Consider the following 26,017-nt stretch of genomic DNA (forward strand, 5'->3'; position numbering starts at 1 on the left):
TCCGTCCCATGCATATGGTAGTTCGAGATAAAGTTCCCATAGCTAGGCGGAAGAGATGAAAGAATGAAATCAGTGGCCAACTCTTGGCCCTGTGGGAAGCCCAGCTTCTCCAACCGTTGAGTGTAACCAACCATCTTGATTACGTGTGGTCCTACTGCTGCGCCTTCTGCTAGCTTGCTCTCAACAAAGGCCTTAGACACATTGAACCTTTCAGTCCTGGCCTGTGTTCGGAACATGTCTCTAAGCGCCTGTAACATCCGCAGAAATCACCAACTAAAATCACCCGTTAAAATTGCCTTTAAAATCTTTTTACCGCTGAGCTCCCGGAAATCGGAAATCTCCCCGGCGATTTCGCCGTCCCGGCACCCATGCCGACCCCTACCTTTTTATCTGTGCCCGTAAATCTCGCCGCGTGCCGTCGTCAGACCGCCGCGCGCGTGCTCCGACCGCGTGCCGCAAGTGCCGCCGGTCCCTCTCTTTTTCTTTCTCTTTTTCCCTCCCCTTTTTCTTTTTCCTTCCTTTCTTCCTTTCTTCTTCTTCTTTCTTCTTCCTCCTTCCTTCTTCTCTCTCCTTTTCATTCTTCTTCCTGGTGCCACACGTCCGGCCCCAGCTCCTTAACTCCCCGGCGCCACCCCCTACTGGCGCCACGCCGCCCGGCCTCCACACGCCAGGGGCCCGCCGCCCGGTCGGCGCCAACCACGCCGCCGCCTTCCTCGGGCCGCGTGCCGGGCCCGGTCCCCGGCTGCTTGCGCCAGCCACTCCAGCGCTCGGCCGCCCCTGCCCCGCGCGCACGCCCTGCACTGCCGGTGCCATGCCGCCCACTGCACCCTGCTGTGCCGCCACCGCACCCTGCCGGCCGTCCCCTACCGCCCACTCCGGCCCCGCCCGACGCCACCGCCGCACGCCGGCTGTTGGAGGTATGCCCTAGAGGCAATCATAGAGATGATGATATTCCATTTGCATCCATGATTTGTATGTTGTGTTCATTGAATATCCATTGAAGGCTACTTGAATTGATTTGCAATTATGTGAATTGTATGTGAAACTCTTTACTTGTATGGTTATTCTAAAGTTGTCCCTAGTCGGAGTTCATGTGAGGACACACATTAATATTAGACTAGCACATGTATTAGTTGATGACTATGTTTCACAAGTCATGGACATGGAGATGTTGAACTAATAATGTGGACACATGTGGAGACATGTGGTAGGACTGACCCAACACGAGAAGTAGTTCTCTCTTTAAACAACATATACGCTTTGTCCTTAGACCTGAGACTGTCGCATGTATTCTAGATGTGGATCGACCTACTTAGGGGCTATCAAACGCTATGCCGTAACAGGGTAGTTATAAAGGTAGCTTTCGGGTTTGTCAAGAAGCATGCTATGAGACATGGTCAGTCAAGATGGGATTTGCCCCTCTCTGATTGAGAGTGATATCTCTGGGCCCCTCGAGTGATCGGATCCGAAAATGCATGGCCATGCTACGTACGGTTAAGAGTTAACCTACAAAGGGATTCCGAATCACAGGATCGAGAAAGAGCGGTCGGCTTGAAGCTAGACCAAATATCGTGAGGCAAAGGGAATAGCATGTATATTATGTTGTGATGGTTCGTCTGATATGATCTTCGTGTGCGTATAGGAGTTGGCACGTCTTGCTAGAGGCCGCTACCGACTATTGGATCGAGTAGGAGTACTCGGGCCATGTCTATACATATTCGAACCCATAGGGTCACACACTTAAGGGGCTAGAAGCCCAATTCGGATCTGATCCGAGTTGGATTAGGTTTAGGAGTAGTAATGGGCCTCGGATCCAGAGGCCCATCAGGAACCTCTATAAATAGAGGGGTGGGGGCGCCCTAGGGTTGACACCTTTTGGCGAAACACACTTGCCGCGCCTCCCACGCCCTCGCCTGTTGCAACTCGCGGATCTAGCAATCCGGCTTGCGACGCTTCCTCCCTGCACGTGTGGATACCTTGGAGGTGTTGCGCCTGCAGCACTTGGACGAGCCATCGACGAGCTGCCGACGAGCCACGACGAGCCGACGACGAGCCGCGGCACCGGAGGCGATCTTGCTGCACGTGGACGAGCTGCTGAGGAGCTGCTGGACGTGATCGACTACGTACGACTACGTGATCGTCTTCACTGCACCGACGCATATCTACATCTTCCGCACCAGTAGTGCGTCGTGTGGTAATCCCGTGATCCTTATACGGCAGTTCTTCCTGGTTATACGCGGTAGAAATTTTGATTTGCGCTAGTGTAGCCTACCTCGTATCCCAACAGTGGTATCAGAGCCGTAGCTGCTTAGTTTTGGATTCGGGATGTGTGCATATGGAGATATGCGAGTTTTCTGTTTGATCTATGTCCTGGTCTCGTGCCCTTGCTGCAATGGTAGTGTAACGACATACTCCTACCGGTCGGTTTCCGCCATCGGAGTTAAGTGATACACGTAAATCCAGTTGCAGTGAGCGAAGATCAATATGATTGGTCGAATCGAGATCCAGGGTCATACGCCAGGCGCATTAGATGTGCAATAGTAGATGTGGTCTACTGCCGGGGTCGGGATTTTGCCGTATGCGTATGCTTCGGTAAATCAGCCGTAACTTTTTGGTACGATCTCGGATCGGGGTGATTTTTATACAAAAATTGATCTACAGAAAAAGTTACACATGAATTTCAACGGCTTTGCCATTCTCAGCGAAATTAGATTTCCCAAATTCGGCTTGGAAGATGGAGTTTCGGGCCTCCGAAGTTTGGAACGTTAGGACACCTAACTCTCTTTTGCAGGATGTATGTATGTATCTTGTGATCAGTATGGCCCCCTTGTGTATGTGATGCATGTGTGTAACTCATTCGTGACCTGCGTGTCGCGCGTACGGCAACACGGCAGGAGCCATATGTGTTGTCACTTTATTGTATTTAATGGTCTGCGTACCAATCTGTGATGATCCAAGCAACTATGTAATCTTCATTACTAGCTTCTTTACTAGCTATTAGGCGTAATAGCATGCTCTAGTTCTTGGAGGACTCATCACCAGGAGGATGGCGCACATGGAACATGGAGATGGAGATCACCATGGTGAACAGGTTCTATGGAGATGGAGATCACCATATGAAAACGGGCCATACTGTGTCACAACTGTGTGAATGCTATTCTGTTTATGTTTTACTTTATGCATGCTGTGATGTTAGAAGTAGAACGATCCCTCACAAAGTTTAAGTTACTATGCCCTTCCAACTAAAACTTGCACCGTCCCATGTCTTGTACAATTAGTGGTGGGTCTATGAAATTAGGGTGCCACTAGTTTTCCTTGACTAGACGGGTTTGTGTCGGACACTTACACGCATAAGGGTTGGTTTGCTTAACAAGGTTCACTTAACGGTTAAGGACCTTGGGGCATAAAGGTTGGGCACCGAGACATAGAGATGTCACCCAACAACAGGAGTCATATGTTGATATGATTAGCAAAATTTGCTTACCGATCTACCTCGTTTGCTAGTGGTGATGCTAAAGCTCACTAGTGGACTTGTTAGTTGTGGATCCTGAATCACTAAGTTTCAATAGAGGGATATTGATTTTAGTGGGAATAGATTCTGTTAAAATAGTTTAATGTAATTTTCTCTATCATGGATACGTTTGTCTTAGTGTATTTTGCATTACTTTTGTTGTAGATTAAATGGCACCTAGCAACACCACCGCATCGTTTGCTTTGCGTTCGGTCCTTGAGAAGGACAAGTTGAATGGAACAAACTACTCGGATTGGATCCGTAACCTGAGAATTGTTCTCAGGGCTGAGAAAAAGGAAGATGTTCTAGACACCCCACTACCACCAGTACCTGCTGATGATGCATCTGCTGCCGTTAAGGCTACTTACAAGAAGGCATTTGATGCTAATCTTGAGGTAAGCTACCTTATGCTTGCTTGCATGGAACCCGAGCTGCAGATGCAGTTTGAAACAAATCATGAGGCACACGATATGATCGTGGTGCTCAAGGACATGTTCCAGACACAGGCTAGGACCGAAAGGTTCAATGTGTCCAAAGCCTTTCTGGAGTGCAAGTTAGCAGAAGGCGCAGCAGTAGGACCACATGTAATCAAGATGGTTGGTTACACTCAGCGATTGGAGAAGCTGGGCTTCCCAATGGGCAAAGAGTTGGCCACTGACTTCATTCTTTCATCTCTTCCGCCTAGCTATGGGAACTTTATCTCGAACTACCATATGCATGGGACGGAGAAGGGTCTGAATGAACTGTGTGGTATGCTCAAGACAGCAGAGGTGGACATTAAGAAAAGCGCTAGTACCAGCCATGTGATGTCCGTACAGAACAAGCCTAGCTTTAAGAAGAAGGGCAATTCTTGGAAGAAGAAGGGCAAGGCTGGAACGTCCAAGCCAAACCCAGCGCCCAAGGTTAAAGCTGGACCTGGACCTGCTCCAGACAAAGAGTGCTTTTACTGTCATGAACTTGGTCACTGGAAGAGAAACTGCAAGCAGTACCTAGCTTCGTTGAAGAATGGCGGAAGTAAGAGTACTTCTACCTCAGGTACGCTTGTTGTTAATGTTATAGACAACATATTTCTCGCTGATACAATTATTAATTCTTGGGTATTTGATACCGGATCGGTTGCTCATATTTGCAATTCGATGCAGGGAATGATAAGAAGTAGAAGCGTGGAAAGAGGAGAAGTTGATTTCCGCGTGGGCAATAATGCAAGAGTTACTGCTTTGACCGTCGGGACGATGCAACTCCACCTCCCGTCAGGATTTATTATGGAGTTGAATAATTGTTATTTTGTTCCTAGTTTAAGTCGAAACATTTTGTCTCCTTCATGCTTGATGAAGGATGGTTATTCATTTGTGAGTGAAAACAATGGTTGTGTGATCTCTAAGAATAATATGTTTATGGCTTTTGCACCCATTGTGAATGGATTGTTTGTTTTAAATCTTGATGGTTCACCTGTCTGTAATGTAAGTGCTAAGAGGCCTCGGCCTAATGATTTGAGTCCTACCTACTTGTGGCATTGTCGTTTGGGTCATATAAGTGAAAAGCGCATGAAGAAGCTCCATTCTGATGGACTTCTAACTTCGTTTGATTTTGAATCATACGAGACATGTGAGGCTTGCTTGCTAGGCAAGATGACCAAGACGCCTTTCACAGGATTTCCTGAGAGAGCAGTAGACTTGTTGGAACTCGTACATAGTGATGTATGCGAACCAATGAGCACGACGGCTAGAGGAGGATTCCAATACTTCATAACTTTCACTGATGATTTTAGTAGATATGGCTATGTCTACTTGATGAGGCACAAGTCTGAAACCTTTGAAAAGATCAAGGAATTTCAGAATGAAGTTGAAAATCAGCGTGGTAAGAAAATTAAGGCCTTACGATCTGATCGTGGAGGCGAGTATTTGAGCCACGAGTTTAGCAATCATCTAAAGATTTGCGGAATTGTTCCACAACTTACGCCGCCTGGAACACCTCAGAGAAACGGTGTGTCCGAGCGACGTAATTGAACTTTGTTAGACATGGTTCGATCAATGATGAGCCAGTCGGACCTACCGTTGTCATTTTGGGGATACGCTCTAGAAACAGCAGCTTTCACACTAAATAGGGTACCATCTAAATCCGTAGTTAAGACACCATATGAGATATGGACTGGAAAGGTTCCTAGTTTGTCTTTTCTAAAGATTTGGGGATGTGAAGTGTATGTCAAGCGACTTTAGTCGGACAAGATCACACCCAAGTCGGATAAGTGCATTTTCGTGGGATATCCAAAGGAAACTTTGGGATATTATTTCTACAATCGATCAGAAGGCAAAGTGTTTGTCGCTCGGAATGGGGTTTTGCTAGAGAAAGAGTTTCTCAAAGGAGAAAAGAGTGGAAAGACAGTGCATCTTGAAGAAGTTCAAGATGAGCCGATCGGGCAAGAATCAATGAGTGATGCTAACGTAGCAGAACGAATTGAGATACCCATGGCAAGAGAAGCACCGCCACAACCACGAAGGTCGGCAAGGCTCCGCGAAATGCGGGAAATATTATTGTTGGACAATGATGAGCCTGCGACATATGCAGAAGCAATGATGGACCCAGACTCCGAAAAATGGCAGAGTGCCATGCAATCCGAAATAGAGTCCATGGGAGACAATCAAGTTTGGAACTTGGTTGACCCGCCTGATGGTGTTAAAGACATAGAGTGCAAGTGGATCTATAAGAAGAAAAAGGACATGGATGGAAATGTTCACATCTATAAAGCACGACTTGTCGCAAAAGGTTTTTGACAAGTTCAAGGAGTTGACTACGACGAGACCTTCTCGCCCGTAGTGATGCTTAAGTCCATTCGGATTATTCTAGCTATAGCTGCATATTTCGATTATGAGATATGGCAGATGGATGTCAAGACAGCTTTCCTGAATGGAAACCTAGCTGAGGACGTGTATATGATACAGCCCGAGGGTTTTGTCGATCCGAAAAATGCTGGAAAGGTATGCAAGCTTCAGAGATCCATTTATGGATTGAAGCAAGCATCTAGGAGTTGGAACATTCGTTTTGATGAAGTGGTCAAAGGGTTTGACTTCACCAAGAACGAAGAAGAGTCTTGTGTTTACAAGAAGGTTAGTGGGAGCTCTGTAGTATTTCTAATCTTATATGTGGATGACATATTACTGATTGGAAATAACATTCCTATGCTTGAGTCCGTAAAGACTTCACTGAAAAATAGTTTTTCGATGAAGGACTTAGGGGAAGCGGCATCTATTCTGGGCATTAAGATCTATAGAGATAGATCGAGAAGGCTTATAGGTTTAAGCCAAGATACTTACATTGACAAAGTGTTGAAGCGGTTCAGCATGGAAGAGGCAAAGAAAGGGTTCTTGCCTATGTCACATGGCATACATCTCAGCAAGACTCAGTGTCCTTCGACTGCTGATGAGCGGGATCGCATGAGTAGAGTGTCATATGCCTCGGCTATTGGATAAATCATGTATGCAATGATAAGTACTCGCCCAGATGTTTCATATGCGTGCTAAGTATGACAAGCAGACACCAATCTGATCCAGGTGAGAGTCACTGGACAGCGGTGAAAAACATTCTTAAGTACTTGACAAGGACTAAAGATATGTTCCTCGTCTATGGAGGTGAGGAGGAGCTCGTTGTAACAGGTTACACCGATGCTAGTTTCCAAACCGACAGAGATGATTCAAAGTCACAATCAGGATTTGTGTTCACGCTAAATGGTGGTGCTGTTAGTTGGAAGAGTTCCAAGCAGGAGACGGTGGCCGATTCTACGACAGAAGCCGAGTACATCGCGGCTTCGGAAGCCGCGAAGGAAGGTGTTTGGATAAGGAATTTCCTCATTGAGCTTGGTGTGTTCCCGAATGCGTCCAGCCCATTGAATCTCTACTGTGATAACAATGGGGCAATTGCGCAAGCAAAGGAGCCAAGGAACCACCAGAAGAACAAACACGTAATGCGGCGATTTCATCTCATTCGAGACTTCGTTAACCGGGGTGAGATCAAGATATGCAAAATACACACGGATCTGAACATTTCTAATCTGTTGACAAAACCACTCCCGCAGGCTAAGCATGATGCGCATGTAAGAGCTATGGGTATTAGGTACCTTCTAGATTGACTCTAGTGCAAGTGGGAGACTGTTGGAGGTATGCCCTAGAGGCAATCATAGAGATGATGATATTCCATTTGTATCCATGATTTGTATGTTGTGTTCATTGAATATCCATTGAAGGCTACTTGAATTGATTTGCAATTATGTGAATTGTATGTGAAACTCTTTACTTGTATGGTTATTCTAAAGTTGTCCCTAGTCGGAGTTCATGTGAGGACACACATGAATATTAGACTAGCACATGTATTAGTTGATGACTATGTTTCACAAGTCATGGACATGGAGATGTTGAACTAATAATGTGGACACATGTGGAGACATGTGGTAGGACTGACCCAACACGAGAAGTAGTTCTCTCTTTAAACAACATATACGCTTTGTCCTTAGACCTGAGACTGTCGCATGTATTCTAGATGTGGATCGACCTACTTAGGGGCTATCAAACGCTATGCCGTAACAGGGTAGTTATAAAGGTAGCTTTCGGGTTTGTCAAGAAGCATGCTATGAGACATGGTCAGTCAAGATGGGATTTGCCCCTCTCTGATTGAGAGTGATATCTCTGGGCCCCTCGAGTGATCGGATCCGAAAATGCATGGCCATGCTACGTACGGTTAAGAGTTAACCTACAAAGGGATTCCGAATCACAGGATCGAGAAAGAGCGGTCGGCTTGAAGCTAGACCAAATATCGTGAGGCAAAGGGAATAGCATGTATATTATGTTGTGATGGTTCATCTGATATGATCTTCGTGTGCGTATAGGAGTTGGCACGTCCTACTAGAGGCCGCTACCGACTATTGGACCGAGTAGGAGTACTCGGGCCATGTCTATACGTATCCGAACCCATAGGGTCACACACTTAAGGGGCTGGAAGCCCAATTCGGATCTGATCCGAGTTGGATTAGGTTTAGGAGTAGTAATGGGCCTCGGATCCAGAGGCCCATCAGGAACCTCTATAAATAGAGGGGTGGGGGCGCCCTAGGGTTGACACCTTTTGGCGAAACACACTTGCCGCGCCTCCCACGCCCTCGCCTGTTGCAACTCGCGGATCTAGCAATCCGGCTTGCGACGCTTCCTCCCTGCACGTGTGGATACCTTGGAGGTGTTGCGCCTGCAGCACTTGGACGAGCCATCGACGAGCCGCCGACGAGCCACGACGAGCCGCGGCACCGGAGGCGATCTTGTTGCACGTGGACGAGCTGCTGAGGAGCTGCTGGACGTGATCGACTAGAAAAAAGATCGTCTTCACTGCACCGACGTATATCTACATCTTCCGCACCAGTAGTGCGTCGAGTGGTAATCCCGTGATCCTTATACGGCAGTTCTTCCTGGTTATACGCGGTAGAAATTTTGATTTGCGCTAGTGTAGCCTACCTCGTATCCCAACACCGGCCACCCGGACCCCCACCACCGGAGCTCTCCCCGCTGCCTATAAAAGGGCCGGCCCTCGCCGGCTCCTCTCCCCACTCACCAACACCACCACCCGCCACGCCCTTACTCCGGTCGCCGATGCCGCCGCAAGCCACTGCCGCCGCCGCAAGCCGCCGCCGTCTCCTCTCCGCCCGAAGGCCGACGCCACCCGGCCGCTCCTCTCTATTTCCCCCCAAGGTGAGGGGCAAAACGGAGCCCCCTCCTCTTCCTCCACCACCCGCTGCCCCAGGCTCGCCACCGGCGAGGCCCGGCCGGCCGGCCGGCCACCGCCGGCCACTCTCCATCTCTCTCCCTCTCTCTCTCCAAGTTCCTAGAGAAGAGGATAAGAATACCTCAGATTTTGGATCTGACCCCCAACTTTCCCAAAATTACACATAGACCCTCCCACCACTCTCATAGCATTTTCGCAGATAAGCCCCTCCACCTCTGAAAGTAATTGCAAATAGGTCCCTGGTTTATTACAAATCAGTCCTAAACCTTCGTTTAAGCCCCTAATTCATGTTTAACCCATCATTTCATGCGCCAAACTTCCTCCAATTAATCCCAAATTTCACCACGTCATCCTCCAGAATACTTTCGCCGATCCATATCCAAATTTCCCAAAAATAATCCCTCTACCTATTTTCCGTCAACGTTTCCTGTTCGGAGCTCACGGTTAAAAACCGTTTCCTCTTTTATTTATTTGTGTGTCTGTTTGTGTGTGTCGTAGATCGCGGATTTCCCAAGGAGGAGCCTGAGGAGGAGTTTGACCGCGAGCCCAAGCCCGAGGACCAGTACCGCGAGCCGAAACTCCCGGAAGGCTTTGAAGACGGCAAGTCCAATCTCACCCTTTGATGCATACTTGATACCTAGTTTTTCAAACACAACCTATTGGCCTGTTTTACAAAATGCATATTATTTCATCGCAAGACATGGTTGGATAGCCACCCCTTGATTGTTACGAACATTCCTTGCTATCCTATGCTTATCTCTAAATACGACTTGCTTTGTTTAGATGATAACCACTGCTAGAACGCTTAGGAATTTGTTACTCAACTGCAATCATTATTATCATGGTGTTTTCGGAAAATAAACGTGTGTGTGTGTGCAAGTGAGAAAAATGGCTTTTCGGGTTCAAGGGAAAAGGATGTGTGGACAGGATGGATGGGTATTCCTTGTGTGGGATGCCATGTTGTTGTGCTCGTACCTTGGTGGTTGAGCAATGTCAGGAGATATCCATCTTGTCATATTTAAGGACCGAGTTGATGTGTCATCTTGCTTAATTCCACCATCGTGCAACCACTCGACCGTTGTATGGGCAACGGCTTAGCATAAATCTCACTAGCTGAACTGTTAGTCCTCAGGGGTGCTGGTGAGCAACGGGAGCCCATGGAAAAGGAGTAAGATCTTGGTGACTTAGGTCCTGGTTACGATCTCGTGGACGAGCCGTGAACCCCTTGGGTGTTTCCGCGAGGGCTAGCCAGTCTTAGCTAAGGTGGGTAATGGCTTTGTTAGGATCCGTACCGTCACTAAGGTGATCGCGATACGGTACCCTACTTGTGGGAAAAGTGTACACCCTCTGCAGAGTTAAAACCTATCCGGGTAGCCGTGTCCACGGCATTGGACGAGTTACGGCTTGGTCACATAACTAGTTCTTGGGCAAGGATGTCACGTGTGTGTGTGTGTGTATGGGAGTTGGATTTTGGAAGAGTCCGGCAAATGTGCCGTGCGCTATGGCGGACGGGGAGTCCGATAGCGATAAAAACTTGGATCCTTTGTGTAGGGTCGACCCCACTCAATATTTCGGGTACTAAAGGACAACTTTACAAAAACCCTTTCGAAAACGATCCCCTGCATGTGTTGAAAATTTAGCTGTACCGCAAATGAACTCTAGCCTATCCTTGTTGTGACCTGTACATATACTTGTATCCCCCTCCGTGGATGGGGTTGGACTTGTTGAGTACGTTTGTACTCACCCTTGCTTCGTTGCTACAGAGGAAGACCCGGACTTCGTCGCCGAAGACCTTGAGTAGAGGTTGTGTCCGCACCCAATGCTGCCTGTGGTGTTGGCCTACCCAAGATGCTACTGCTGCCGTGTAGTCCCGAGTGCTATCTCTTGGCAGTCGCTTGGTTAGCCGCCGTTATTTATTTACTATTTATCGCTGCGTGGCTTTCACGCCCACTCCCTCGGGAGTTGTACGGTAACTGAATTATCTGTCGAATAAATGTGCTATCAGCCTCCTGGGACTGATATTTGTATCACATTTAGTCTCTACTTATGTGGGGACGCTTCAGCGCCACGATCATATCGTGTGCCTCATGGTTTGTTTCGAACTGCATCTGCAGCTTGGGTTCCATGCAAGCAAGCATAAGGCAGCTTACTTCGAGGTTAGCATCACATGCTTTCTTGTAAGCATTCTTAGCAGCAGCGGGTGCATCATCAGCAGGTTCTTCTGGTAGTGGGTTGTCTAGAATATCTTCCTTTTTCTCAGCCCTGAGAACAATTCTCAGGTTACGGATCCAATCCGAGTAATTTGTTCCATTCAACTTGTCCTTCTCAAGGACCGAACGCAAAGCAAACGGTGTAGTGCTGCTAGGTGTCATTTAATCTACAACAAAGTAATGCAAAATACACTAAGACAAACGTATCCATGATAGAGCAAATCACATTAAACTATTTTTACTCAATCTGTTAAGGCCTGACACTGGTGGGGTTCGTGATCCGGCACCCGAATGTCCCGGGTAGCGAAACTCGAGTGGATTTTTTCGCAAGGATTGCATGCAATCTGATAGAGTCGGAGTGCCCGATCTTTCGGTGAGTGAAGATAAATTCGACTTGGTGGAAGTAGACCCTCACGATCCGACTACGACGAGCGAACCCGAAGCGCCAATGCAATCGCTGAACCAACTCCCGATGGTTACCAACCTCGCTGGTGCGAGATCAGCCTGATCACGAAGATCGATTCCTGTCCGCAATCGAAGAACGAACAAGAAAGAGAGGCGAGCAATCTAAATATCACTCGAAGGTGGAGTTCTGAATCACAAGGACAGCGCGTATTTGCGCGTGTTCAAGAGTAGCTAAAGCTAGATGTAAAACAAAACTCAAGTCGTAAACAAAAAGGACTCGGACTAAATAAAGGGGGCGCAGCCCCTGGAGTCCGAAGGGGTCACGGCGCCCAACCCTAGGCGCCCCACCTGGGCTGCCCTGTTGGGCCATCTTCTTATTCCGATGGGCCTTCGTTCCTTAACAGCATGATGAAGTTTAATTCTCTCGCACGGGCTCGAGTGATTGGCCCAACTGGAGGAGCAACTGGAGGCGCCTGAGGTGCTGCTGGTGTAGATGTACTCGTGGTGTCCTCATCATCCTCCCCTTCTTGAACTGAAGTCGTCCTCGACGGCAACTCCTCATCTTCGCCCACATACGGTTTCAAATCTGCAACATTAAAACTCGTGGAAACACCAAACTCCACAGGCAGGTCAAGGATATAAGCATTATCATTAATCTTGGTTAACACTTTAAAAGGACCAGCCGCACGTGGCATCAATTTAGAACGACGTAAGGTAGGAAAACGGTCCTTCCTCAAATGCAACCAAACCAGATCACCCGGTGCAAAAGTAACATGTTTTCTCCCTTTACTACCCGCAACCTGATATTTAGCATTAGCAGCAGCAATGTTTTGTTGAGTTTGCTCATGCAAGCTAATCATTTGATCAACATGTGCAGCGGCATCTATGTGTGGGGTGTCCTCGGCATCAAGTGCAAACAAATCAATAGGCGCCCGAGGAATATAACCATAAACAACTTGAAAAGGACACATCTTTGTAGAAGAATGCGTTGCATGATTATAAGCAAACTCAACATGAGGCAAGCAATCTTCCCAACGTTTCAAGTGTTTATCTAAAACAGCCCTAAGCATAGTGGACAAGGTTCGATTAACCACCTCAGTTTGTCCATCAGTCTGAGGGTGACAAGTGGTGCTAAACAGCAATTTAGTTCCCATTTTATTCCATAGTGATCTCCAAAAATGACTGAGAAACTTAGCATCACAATCAGAGACTATTGTATTTGGAATACCATGCAAACGAATAATCTCGCGAAAGAACAATTCAGCAACATTGCTAGCATCATCAGTCTTATGACAAGGTATAAAATGAGCCATTTTGGAGAAACGATCAACAACCACAAAAATACTGTCCCTCCCCTTCTTAGTTCTAGGCAATCCCAAAACAAAGTCCATAGAAATATCAAGCCAAGGGGAAGTAGGAACAGGCAAAGGCATGTACAAACCATGGTTGTTTAATCGTGACTTAGCTTTCTGGCAAGTAGGGCAGCGGGCAACAAGGCGCTCAACATCAGCGCGCATCCGGGGCCAAAAGAAGTGGGCAGCCAGCACTTCATGCGTCTTGTAGACGCCAAAGTGCCCCATGAGACCGCCTCCATGCGCTTCCTGTAACAACAAACGACGAACCGAGCTAGCTGGAACACACAGCTTGTTAGCGCGAAACAGGAACCCGTCCTGTATGTGAAATTTGCCCCATGGTTTGCCATGAATACAGTGGCCGAAAGCATCTTTAAAATCAGCATCATGCACATATTGATCCTTCACAGTTTGCAAGCCAAAGATTTTAAAATCTAACTGTGACAGCATGGTATAGCGACGAGACAAAGCATCAGCAATGACATTTTCCTTCCCGCTCTTGTGTTTAATAATGTAAGGGAAAGACTCAATGAATTCTACCCATTTAGCATGACGACGGTTCAGGTTTGTTTGGGTACGAATATGTTTTAAAGCCTCATGATCAGAATGAATTATAAACTCACGATGCCAAAGGTAGTGCTGCCAAGTATGCAAAGTGCGCACTAAAGCATAAAGCTCCTTATCATAAGTAGAATAATTCAAGCTAGCACCACTTAATTTTTCGCTAAAGTAAGCAACCGGTTTTCCTTCTTGTAATAAAACAGCACCTAGCCCAATACCGCTAGCATCGCATTCAAGCTCAAACACTTTAGTAAAATCAGGCAACTGCAAGAGAGGAGCATTGGTTAACTTATCTTTCAAGGTGCTGAACGCAACCTCTTGTGAATCACTCCAAGCAAAGGGAACATCCTTCTTTGTAAGCTCATGTAGAGGCGCTGCAATGGAGCTAAAATCACGAACAAACCGACGGTAGAAACCTGCAAGGCCAAGAAAGCTTCGAATTTGTGTAACCGTTGTCGGTGTAGGTCACTCCCGAATGGCATCAATCTTGCTGCTATCCACCTCAATGCCCTGTGGAGTAACAACATAGCCAAGAAACGAGACACGTTGTGTGCAAAACATGCATTTTTCGAGGTTAGCAAATAAATGGGCCGCACGCAATGCATCAAAAACAGCACGCAAATGTTCTAAATGCTCTTCCATAGACTTGCTGTAAATGAGGATATCATCAAAATAGACAACTACAAACAATCCTATGAAGGGCCTTAGAACTTCATTCATCAAACGCATAAATGTGCTGGGAGCATTTGTCAAACCAAACGGCATAACCAACCATTCGTATAACCCAAATTTCGTTTTAAAAGCCGTTTTCCATTCATCACCTAATTTCATGCGAATCTGATGGTAGCCACTACGCAAATCAATCTTAGTGAAAATAATGGCACCACTAAGCTCATCTAGCATATCATCAAGGCGTGGTATAGGGTATCGGTAGCGAATGGTAATGTTATTAATAGCACGACAGTCTACACACATACGCCATGAGCCATCTTTCTTTGGAACAAGTAACACAGGAACGGAGCAAGGGCTAAGAGACTCACGAATATAACCCTTGTCAAGCAATGCCTGTACCTGGCGCTGGATTTCCTTCGTCTCATCCGGATTTGTACGGTACGGTGCGCGGTTCGGAAGCTGTGCGCCGGGAATGAGGTCGATCTGGTGCTCAATGCCACGAAGTGGTGGAAGTCCCGGTGGCAAATCTTTTGGAAAGACATCAGCGTACTCCTGCAAAATGTTAGCAACCGCAGGGGGAATATCCAAAGATGGTGCATCATCAAGTGAAACGAGCACACTAGAGCATATAAGGGCATAGCATGGCAAAGGAGCATCGCGTAACTCATCAAAATCAGCACGTGTGGCAAGCAAAACAGGAGCATTCAACTTGATTTCAGAATTAAGAGATGTCGATGGTTCAAGTTGTTTAGCAGTTTTAGCAGCTCTAGCAAGATCATCTTTAAGAATTTGTTCAGGTGTCATTGGATGTATAATTATTTTCTGACCCTTAAACATGAAAGAATAGTGGTTTGAACGACCATGATGCAAGCTATCAGTATCATATTGCCAAGGTCGCCCAAGTAACAGAGAGCATGCTTCCATGGGAATAACATCACAATCGACAAAATCAGAATAAGCACCCATGGAGAAAGGAACACGGACTGAGCGAGTAATTCTAATTTTCCCACCATCATTAAGCCATTGAATGTGATATGGATGTGGATGCTTACGAGTGGGTAAAGACAACTTTTCAACCAGCGTGGTACTCGCCAAATTGTTGCAGCTGCCGCTGTCGATGATGATGCGAATCGACCGCTCCTGCACAACGCCCTTGGTATGGAAAAGAGTGTGTCGCTGATTCTTCTCGGACGGGGCGACCTGTGTACTAAGAACACGCTGCACAACAAGACTTTCATACCTATCGGCGTCGCCCGGGTTGACATGTACCTCCATAGCTGCATGGTCAGTGGCAAGCATCGCATGTCGAATATCTTCAGAATCACTAGCGGAAGAGTACTCACCATCGTCACGAAGAAGCAAAGTGCGCTTGTTCGGACAGTCCCGAATCACATGGCCGAATCCTTTGCAACGATGACACTGAATATCCCGTGTACGGCCTGTGGGAGGGGCGGCGCCTGTGGAAGGGGCAGCGCTTGCAGGTTTTGCCGTTCGCTCGCGCGGTGTAGTGGTGGGCGTGGGTGGCGCAGGGAGAGCGGGTGCGGAGTTGGATGGCGAGCTTCTTCCTGCAAAAGAGTTAGAATATGTCTTCGAGCGGCGTCCCTGCACTTCACGTTCAGCTTTGCAAGCATATTCAAATAATGTTGTCATATCTGTGTAGTCCTTATAATCAAGTATATCCTGAATTTCGCGGTTCAAACCACCACGAAAACGGGCCATAGCAGCGTCGGTTTCCTCCAATAACCCACAACGAATCATTCCTATTTGTAATTCCTGGAAATATTCCTCAACAGATTTGGAACCTTGCTGAAAACGTTGCATTTTATTAAGCAAATCGCGAGCATAATAAGAAGGCACAAATCTGTGGCGCATAGCAGTTTTTAATTGCTCCCAAGTGGTTGGAATGGTATTGGGATGTTTGTGTTTATATTCACGCCACCAAATTAAAGCAAAATCAGTAAATTCACTAATAGCAGCTTTAACTTGAGAATTAGCAAGAATATCATGGCATGAAAATTTCTGTTCAACTTCTAATTCCCAATCAAGATAGGCAGCAGGATCATATTTGCCATTAAAAGGTGGAATTTTAAATTTAATCTTGGAAAAGGAATCATTACCACCGGGACGGCGTGGCACGCGGCGGGCACGGCCTCGGCGGTCGCCATCATCCTGGTCCGAGTCACCACCATAACCCTGCTGCAACTCTGCGACTGTTGTGTGCAATGCATCGAGTCTTGCCACAACTGAATCGAGTGTGGCCTTAGCGGCCGTCTGTGCAAGGTCGAGCTGATCACACCGCTCGGTCGTCGAGGAGATCGTCGAGTCCAGCCGTTCATGAATCGTCTGAATGTCGGTAACAAGCCCTTCAACTTGCGCTCGTATGCCCTGCAGCTGGTTAGCCCCCGCGTCGACATCATCTGCCATGGTTAGCGCAAAGACAAGAACAAAAGCAACGACAAAACAGGGGTGTAACGGCTCACAAGGCGCTCACACTAGTGCTGTTATCAAATTCTTATTCGTTCTTACCACGCACACAGGGGCGAACTGCAACCAACCGGTGGAACCTGTGAAAGATTGGAGGAGCGATTGCCTGGAGAAACAAAAGCTGCTCGTCGTAGAACTATGTGGATTTCTGGGAAGGCTGCACTCAAATGAAGGATTAGCACAATCAAACAATAATGCAAGGTTGAATTATAGTGCCAAACATGTAACAAGTGTTGCTGGTAACAAGGGAAATCGAAAGAACAGAGGCAAAGGTGGAGAGGGCGCACCTCTTTTTTTTTTTTTTTCTGTTTTTTTTTTTTTTTACTACAGAGGGTGCCCCAAAACTGATAATATGAACACAGAGGATCTCAAATATCAAATTGCGGCACACACTTTTCTCTCTCTCTCTCTCTACCTCAGAAAATAATAAAGGACCAAGAAAGAGAGATACGGATATGAAAGGCTGGCACGGAATGCGTGGGGGGGGGGGAATTTACCCCAGAGAGTCGTGACCCAGGGGGAGTCACGGCGCGCGCAAAAAGAGTTTCCACCGAAACAAATCCGAATCACCTTCCTTCTCCCTGTTGGATTCTTCTTCGTCTTTTTTTTTTTTTGCTTCTTTCCTTTTTTTTTCTGATTGCTTTCGATCTTTTTTTTTTTGACAGGGGAGGGGCGATCGGAGTAGTGGGATGGCGCGGCGCGGTTGTCGCAGGGAGGTGCGGTGGGCGCGGCTGGTAGGGTTGGCGAGCAGCGGAAAGGCGGCGGCGGCGAAAACTAGGGTTAGATGAAAAAACGAGAAACAACAGATTAAACACAAGTAACCAGCAACAATTGAACGAGTAGGCACACAAATTCAACAAAGACACTTATTGAAAGAATGTGCGAGGCTAAACGGTTGCTGGGACAAAGGATCTAACCTGAAAAAAATTTGTTTTGGTTTTTGTGGACTGTAGGAAGGGAAAAACACTCGGTAAAACTCACCGATCAACCTGGAAAGCTGATACCACTTGATAGAGTCGGAGTGCCCGATCTTTCGGTGAGTGAAGATAAATTCGACTTGGTGGAAGTAGACCCTCACGATCCGACTACGACGAGCGAACCCGAAGCGCCAATGCAATCGCTGAACCAACTCCCGATGGTTACCAACCTCGCTGGTGCGAGATCAGCCTGATCACGAAGATCGATTCCTGTCCGCAATCGAAGAACGAACAAGAAAGAGAGGCGAGCAATCTAAATATCACTCGAAGGTGGAGTTCTGAATCACAAGGACAGCGCGTATTTGCGCGTGTTCAAGAGTAGCTAAAGCTAGATGTAAAACAAAACTCAAGTCGTAAACAAAAAGGACTCGGACTAAATAAAGGGGGCGCAGCCCCTGGAGTCCGAAGGGGTCACGGCGCCCAACCCTAGGCGCCCCACCTGGGCTGCCCTGTTGGGCCATCTTCTTATTCCGATGAGCCTTCGTTCCTTAACAGCATGATGAAGTTTAATTCTCTCGCACGGGCTCGAGTGATTGGCCCAACTGGAGGAGCAACTGGAGGCGCCTGAGGTGCTGCTGGTGTAGATGTACTCGTGGTGTCCTCATCAACTCGGATGGATTTTTTTGGCAAGATCAACCTGAACACGAGGTTCTATTCCCGCAAGCAATCGAAGAACAAGCAAGAACAAGATGAAGGCACAACTGAATATCACGATTGCTCAAAAACACTCCCAAACATGTTCTAGGGTCTAATTAGGAAGATTGTGCAGTACAGGACGTTTGCACAATGGCTAAACTTATCAAAGAAAACCCGCCAAACCGGACGGTGCAAGTTTTAGTTGGGAGGGCATACTAACTTAAACTTTGTGAGAGATCGTTCTACTTCTAACATCACAGCATGCAGAAAGTAAAACATAAACAGAATAGCATTCACACAGTTGTGATACAGTATGGCCCGTTTTTTCTTATGGTGATCTCCATCTCCATAGGATCTGTTCACTATGGTGATCTCCATCTCCAAGTTCCATGTGCGCCATCCTCCTGGTGATGAGTCCTCCAAGAATTAGAACATGCTATTACACCTAATAGCTAGTAAAGAAGCTAGTAAAGAAGATTACATAGTGGCTTGGATCATCACAGATTGGTACGCAGACCATAAAATACATTAAGGTGACAACACATATGGCTCCTGCCGTGTTGCCGTACGCGTGACACGTAGGTCACGAATGAGTTACACACATGCATCACATACACAAAGGGGCCATACTGATCACAAGATATATACATACATCCTGCAAAATAGAGTTAGGCGTTCTAACGTTCCAAACATCGAAAGCCCGAAACTCCATCTTCCAAGCCGAATTTGGGAAATCTAATTTCGCCGAAAATGGCGAAGGAGTTGAATTTCATGTGTAACTTTTTATGTAGATCAATTTTCATATAAAATTCGCCCCGATCCGAGATCGTACCGAAAAGTTACGGCTGATTTACCGAAGCATACGCATATGGTAAAAATCCCGACCCTGGCAGTAGATCTCATCTACTATTGCACATCTAATGCGCTTGGCGTATGACCCTGGATTTTGATTCGACCAATCATATTGATCTTCGCTCACTACAACTGGATTTACGTGTATCACTTAACTCCGATGATGGAAACCGACCGGTAGGAGTATGTCGTTACACTACCATTGCAGCAAGGGCACGAAACCAGGACATAGATCAAACGAAAAACTCGCATATCTCCATATGCACACATCCCGAATCCAAAACTAAATAGTTACAGCTCTGATACCACTGTTAGGTTACGAGGTAGGCTACACTAGCGCAAATCATAATTTCTACCGCGTAAAACCAGGAAGAACTGTCGTATAAGGATCATGGGATTACCACTCGACACACTACTGGTGCAGAAGATGTAGATATGCGTCGATGCAGTGAAGATGATCACGTAGTCGTACGTAGTCGATCAACGTAGTCATACGTAGTCGATCACGTCAACGTCCAGCAGCTCCTCAGCAGCTCGTCCACATGCAGCAAGATCGCCCCCGGTGCCGCGGCTCGTCGTCGGCTCGTCGTGGCTCGTCGGCGGCTCGTCCGAGTGCTGCAGGCGCAACACCTCCAAGGTATCCACACGTGCAAGAAGGAAGCGTCACAAGCCGGACTGCTAGATCCACGAGTTGCAACAGGCGAGGGCGTGGGAGGCGCGGCAGATGTGTTTCGCCAAAAGGTGTAAACCCTAGAGCGCTCCCACCCCTCTATTTATAGAGGTTCCTGACGGGCCTCTAGGTCCGAGGCCTATTAGTACTTCTAAACCTAATCCAACTCGGATCAGATCCGAATTGGGCTTCCAGCCCCTTAAGTGTGTGACCCTATGGGTTCAGATACGTATAGACATGGCCCGAGTACTCCTACTCGGCCCAATAGTCAGTAGCGGCCTCTAGCAAGACGTGCCAACTCCTATACGCACACGAAGATCATATTAGACGAACCATCACAACATAATATACATGCTATTCCCTTTGCCTCACGATATTTGGTCTAGCTTCAAGCCGACCGCTCTTTCTCGATCCTGTGATTCGGAATCCCTTTGTAGGTTAACTCTTAACCGTACGTAGCATGGCCATGAATTTTCGGATCCGATCACTCGAGGGGCCCAGAGATATCACTCTCAATCAGAGAGGGGCAAATCCCATCTTGATTGACCATGTCTCATAGCATGCTTCTTGACAAACCCGAAAGCTACCTTTATAACTACCCTGTTACGGCGTAGCGTTTGATAGCCCCTAAGTAGGTCGATCCACATCTAGAATACATGCGACAATCTCAGGTCTAAGGACAAAGCGTATATGTTGTTTAAAGAGAGAACTACTTCTCGTGTTGGGTCAGTCCTACCACATGTCTCCACATGTGGCCACATTATTAGTTCAACATCTCCATGTCCATGACTTGTGAAACATAGTCATCAACTAATACAAGTGCTAGTCTAATATTCATGTGTGTCCTCACAGGAACTCCGACTAGGGACAACTTTAGAATAACCATACAAGTAAAGAGTTTCACATACAATTCACATAATTGCAAATCAATTCAAGTAGCCTTCAATGGATATTCAATGAACACAATATACAAATCATGGATACAAATGGAATATCATCATCTCTATGATTGCCTCTAGGGCATACCTCCAACACTCAAGCCAAGGACAGCTATCAAGTCGCAAGCATTAGTCGATTTCATGGCAGAATGACGGGAAAATCAAGTACCCGCACTGGCAGAATGCCCAGAACATTGAGTCATGTACTTTGACGGATCACTCAAGCTTGAGGGCACCGTCGTAGGAGTACTCTTAATCTCTCCCAAAGACGAACAACCCAAATATGTGTTGCAAATCTTCTAGGAGGTATCCAACAAGGAAGCTGAATTCGAAGTGCTTCTACATGGACTCTGCGTGGCAGTTTCGCTGGGAATCAAGCGGTTGTTGGTCTACAGTGACTCACTGGTAGTCATCAACAAAGTCAGTGGTGAGTAGGATCATCACAAAGATAACATAGACGTGTACTGCCTTGAAGTATGCAAACTGGAGAACAAGTTCTCGAGTCTTGAGTTCCATCACGAAGCTCATGACAACAACGTAGCCGCAAACATCTTGTCCAAGCTCGGATCTACTTGTGCTCAAGTTCCAGCTGGGGTCTTCGTCCATGAGCTACATAAGCCATCCATAGTGGAGCAGGCACCATCTAAAACCACCGATTGAGGCAACAATGCACCAGACTAGGAGGTTATGATGATCGATGTAGATTGGAGAACCCTCTTCATCGACTACATCAAGGAGCACAAGTTGCCTTTTGACAAGACAGAAGCTGAGCAAGTCTCACGATGCGGGAAGAATTACAATCTGGTCGGGGATAAGCTCTACAGATGAGCCGCATCACCAGGAGTACTCATGAAGTGTGTCTCGCATCAAGATGGCAAGGACATACTGGAGGAGATTCACAAAGGCATCTGTGGCAACCACGCATCATCCAGAACGATCATGGGCAAAGCTTTCAGAGCAGGATTCTATTAGCCTACAACCCTCAAACACGCCGAAGAACTAGTCCACTGGTGCCAAGGTTATCAATTCTTCGCCAAGCAGCAACACATCCCTGCCTACAAGTTGATTATCATACCACCCTCTTGGCCCTTCGCATGTTGGGGGTTAGACATAATTGGCCCTTTGCCTACGACGCCCGGGAGCTTCAACCGAGTACTCGTGGCGATAGACAAGTTCACCAAGTGGATCGAGGTAAAACCAGTGACCTGTCCCAAGGTAGACATAGTACTATATTTCCTTGACAAGATTGTCCATCGTTACAGTTTCCCTAATCGCATCATCACATATCTAGGCTCGAATTTTAACAATCACGAGTTCTGGAGTATTGCGAGAATAGCAGGATCGATGTCCAATACATCTCTGTCGCTCATCCGCGGGCTAATGGTCAAGTTGAGCGCGCCAACGGGATGGTAGTGGAAGCTCTCAAGAAGAGACTGCATGACATTAGCAACACCAAAGGAGGCAAGTGCCTCAAGGAGCTACCCAATGTCCTCTGGGGGCTTCGCACACAGCCGTGCAAATCCATGAGGCACTCACCTTACTTCCTGGTCTACGGATCAGAAGCTGTCTTCCCCGCCGATGTCATGTGGAAATATCCAGTAGTCTAGCAGTATGAGGAGGGTGAGGCTGAAAAAACAAGGCGTCTAGACCTAAACAGCCTTGAAGAAACTCGCTGTGCAACACTCGTCAAGTCGGCAAGATATCTTGAGGGTATTCGCCACTATCATGATCGCAACGTCAAGGAATGTTCGTTTAACATAGGCGACATGGTCCTCAGGCGTATTCAAGACACCAAGGGGTTGCACAAGCTAAACTCACCTTGGGAGGGACCTTTCATTATCTCCAAGGTCACTGGATCTAGGTCGTATAGGCTCCAAACTCTCACAAGCGAAGAAATCGACAACTCGTGGAACATTGAACACTTGTGTCGATTCTACACAGTTTACATACTCATGTAAATTGGCCATCGGCCTCATTTGTATAGTTACGATTCAATAAAATAGAGTTATTTTTTTGTCACAAAAGACTAGTCTCTGCCTACTTACAGTTTGCCAAAAAGCACTACTTACTGAGCTATTCAGCTCCTTCGGGTACTATCACCCAGCTCATGGCTTGTATTCACAAGTCTGCACAATAATCTATCAGGTTATTCAACTCGGTGGATAGCAACAACTTGCACAAAGCAAGCCAGCGCAGATACACACAAACAACCCAGGAAGGTTGCAAAGGTAGGCTCCCATTTGTGAAGTCCTAAAGAGTCTACTTGCTCAAAAAGTTTGACTACCAAGATACACGAGTACTAGCACTCCACAAAAAGGAGGTACATCCTAAAGGTACTCAACATCATATGTTTGAAGAGGCTCATAAGAGTAGCCTTGTGCACAGACACTCACGACTACCACACGAGCAAACATCAGGGTAGTTCGCGAGATGCATTAAACCAAAAAGATTCACACAAGTTGACAACTAAACAAAAATTGCAACAAGACTTCAAAATAATTTACATTTCATATTTATGACTTGTTTATATTGCAATAATTGTTTTTTTCAGCTATTCAAGGTCTATTTGACTGGCTACTTCCTTGGCAACTGGAGCCATCTCCTCCTTATATTGCTGGAACTGCTCATCAGAATAGTCCTCAGCGATGCCTTCTGCCATAGGAGCCAAGTCGGCTTGTGGGTAGAACGAATTCACCATGACCAGCAACTGCTTGGAGACAGACTCCGCCGTCTTCTTGATGTAGCCGGTTATCTTCTCGGGTACTTCCTTGAGTCTCTCCGCCAAAAGGCAGAGCTCTACGCCTTCTTCGGGGGGCTCCACCATGTCAGCGGCGGGTTAAGTGGCTTCTGATAGTTCCTTCAGAGTGAGTTTGGTCACCACCAGCTCATCCTCTTGTGCTCAGAGTTTGGTCATCAAGTCTACCAATTGGAACTCTCCATCAACGCATAGCTTTTTCTCCTTCTCGAGCTTGTGCTCTAGGGTTTCGTACTTCGCGGTCAACTTGTCGTGCTCATCCATGACTCGGTAGTACGCGTTGTGCCAGTCCATGGCGCGACCCTGGAGATCTTTATTCTATTTGGTGAGCTCTACAAGAACAAAGGCAAAGAACAAGTTAGTACCACTAAGGCCAAACAAGTACTCGAAGACAACGGAGGATAACAGCTTACCTTCATTTTGGTTCCTCAAGCCTTTGTTGAGTTTCCGGAGTCAGTCCTTTTCTTCATTAGCTTTCTGGACAAGATTCCGGTACTCGGCGGCCTGGCCATCATACTTCATCAGTAGCCGGGAGGAATATTACCTCTCCTCGGCTAGTTTCTTCTCTAGCGCCTAGGCCCGCAAAAGGGCATCCCCATACCCTTTGATATATTTCGACTTCTCTCAGGAGCACTGGATCAGTTTCTACAGAGCAAAGTACTCATGTAAGCACTGAATACCAATTTCAAGATGAAGATTAAGAAAGAAGTAAAACTTACCTCAGTATACTTGCCTAGTTGGCGATACATATCCATCAGCGTGGCCTCAAACTCCATGGTGGCCAGGGGTTCATCTATCAGCTGGATCTTCTCTGGGTCCACCCCGTGAGCAATCCAGAATTCATTACACTCCTCGTGTTCCTCGGCATCCGACGCACTGAGAGGGACCACCGCCTGGCTAGTCGATGGACTAGCCTCTGAAGGTAAGAAGGAAGTCACCTCGTGACTAGTCGATGGCCCCACCTCGGACGGCAGGACAACTGCAAACACTTACAATGCCCCAGTAGCCTCCACATCAGCTTCCGGCTTGGGGGCTACATGTGCAGCCTCAACTTCACCAGTGGTCGCCACCTCCACCTTGGCTTCTGGCTCTACCTCGACCTCTGGCTCTGCCTTGGTCTCTAGATTTAGCATCAGGGTCACCAACTCCGTCACCACCATGGAAGTACTCTCTACGATGGGTTCGACCACCGACAGCTTGGGGACTGGCATTGCAGGAGCGTTAAGTGATTCCAACATGTCGTGCATAAGAGCCGTGACAAGAGATACCGCACCTAGGGCAACTTCGGGAGCAGGCTGCTCCTCTAGCAGTAGAACTGCGAACTCCAGAATGATCTCCTAGGCTCAGCGGCTATTGCCATCAGCACCGGACTTCGGGCTCGGTGCCCCAGTGTCCACACTGGTGGATTTCCTGCAACAAAACAGATGTCAAGACACACTACTCGGCGACATCAAGTTAAAATCAGTACTCAGATACTTACTTGGTGGACCTCTTTATCATGATGGAGGGTCCGGTTCCTAGACGCAGTCCCCTGACGGTAGGTGAAGGCCTCTTTGGCATGGCTCGTCAGATCACAGTTGGATCCTCACCATCCTTAGTTGCCGTCTCATCCCTTTGGGTACTCAGCACCAGCACCTCTTCTATAGTTGGCAGCCTCTGCTACACGACTATTGTAGTCGTTTCCACCTCTATCTCCGCCTCGACTACCTACAAGTCAGCCATGTCAAAATCAAAGTTGCATGTGGTGACAAAGTAAACAAATTACGGGTACTTGATCCTCAGGATTTTGTTACATGAGGCCAACGATTTCTTCACCGCCCGTTTGACAGTGACAGTGCGCACCTTCTTCGGGGGTGGTGCCACTTTGACTTCAAGAACATACTTTGTTGCACACTTGGACATCCCTAACAATGACCCCACCTTGTCGGAAAGACGGGGCTTGACAACATATTTTTCAGCAGCCTCTGATTCAGAGCTGCTGAAGAAGGACCAGTCCGGAGAATCCTCCCTTTCTTCTTCCTTCTCCTCCTCCTCCTTGAGCGCCCTCTATACAGCCACAAGGGATTGCGTACGGGGTGTGACGTCGGCACCAGGTGGAGGAGGGTTGGAGACGTACAAGTTCAGTTCATCCTGCAAACAGAAGACTATTTAGCAAAGTGACAGATGCAAAAATTTGTACTTGGGGTCTGCAGACCATGGGTTGTTACAGGATTTGGCAGGTTAGCGGCGCAGTGCTT

The sequence above is a fragment of the Setaria italica genome, chromosome III (assembly GCF_000263155.2).
Source record: "Setaria italica strain Yugu1 chromosome III, Setaria_italica_v2.0, whole genome shotgun sequence".
Lineage (NCBI taxonomy): Eukaryota > Viridiplantae > Streptophyta > Magnoliopsida > Poales > Poaceae > Setaria > Setaria italica.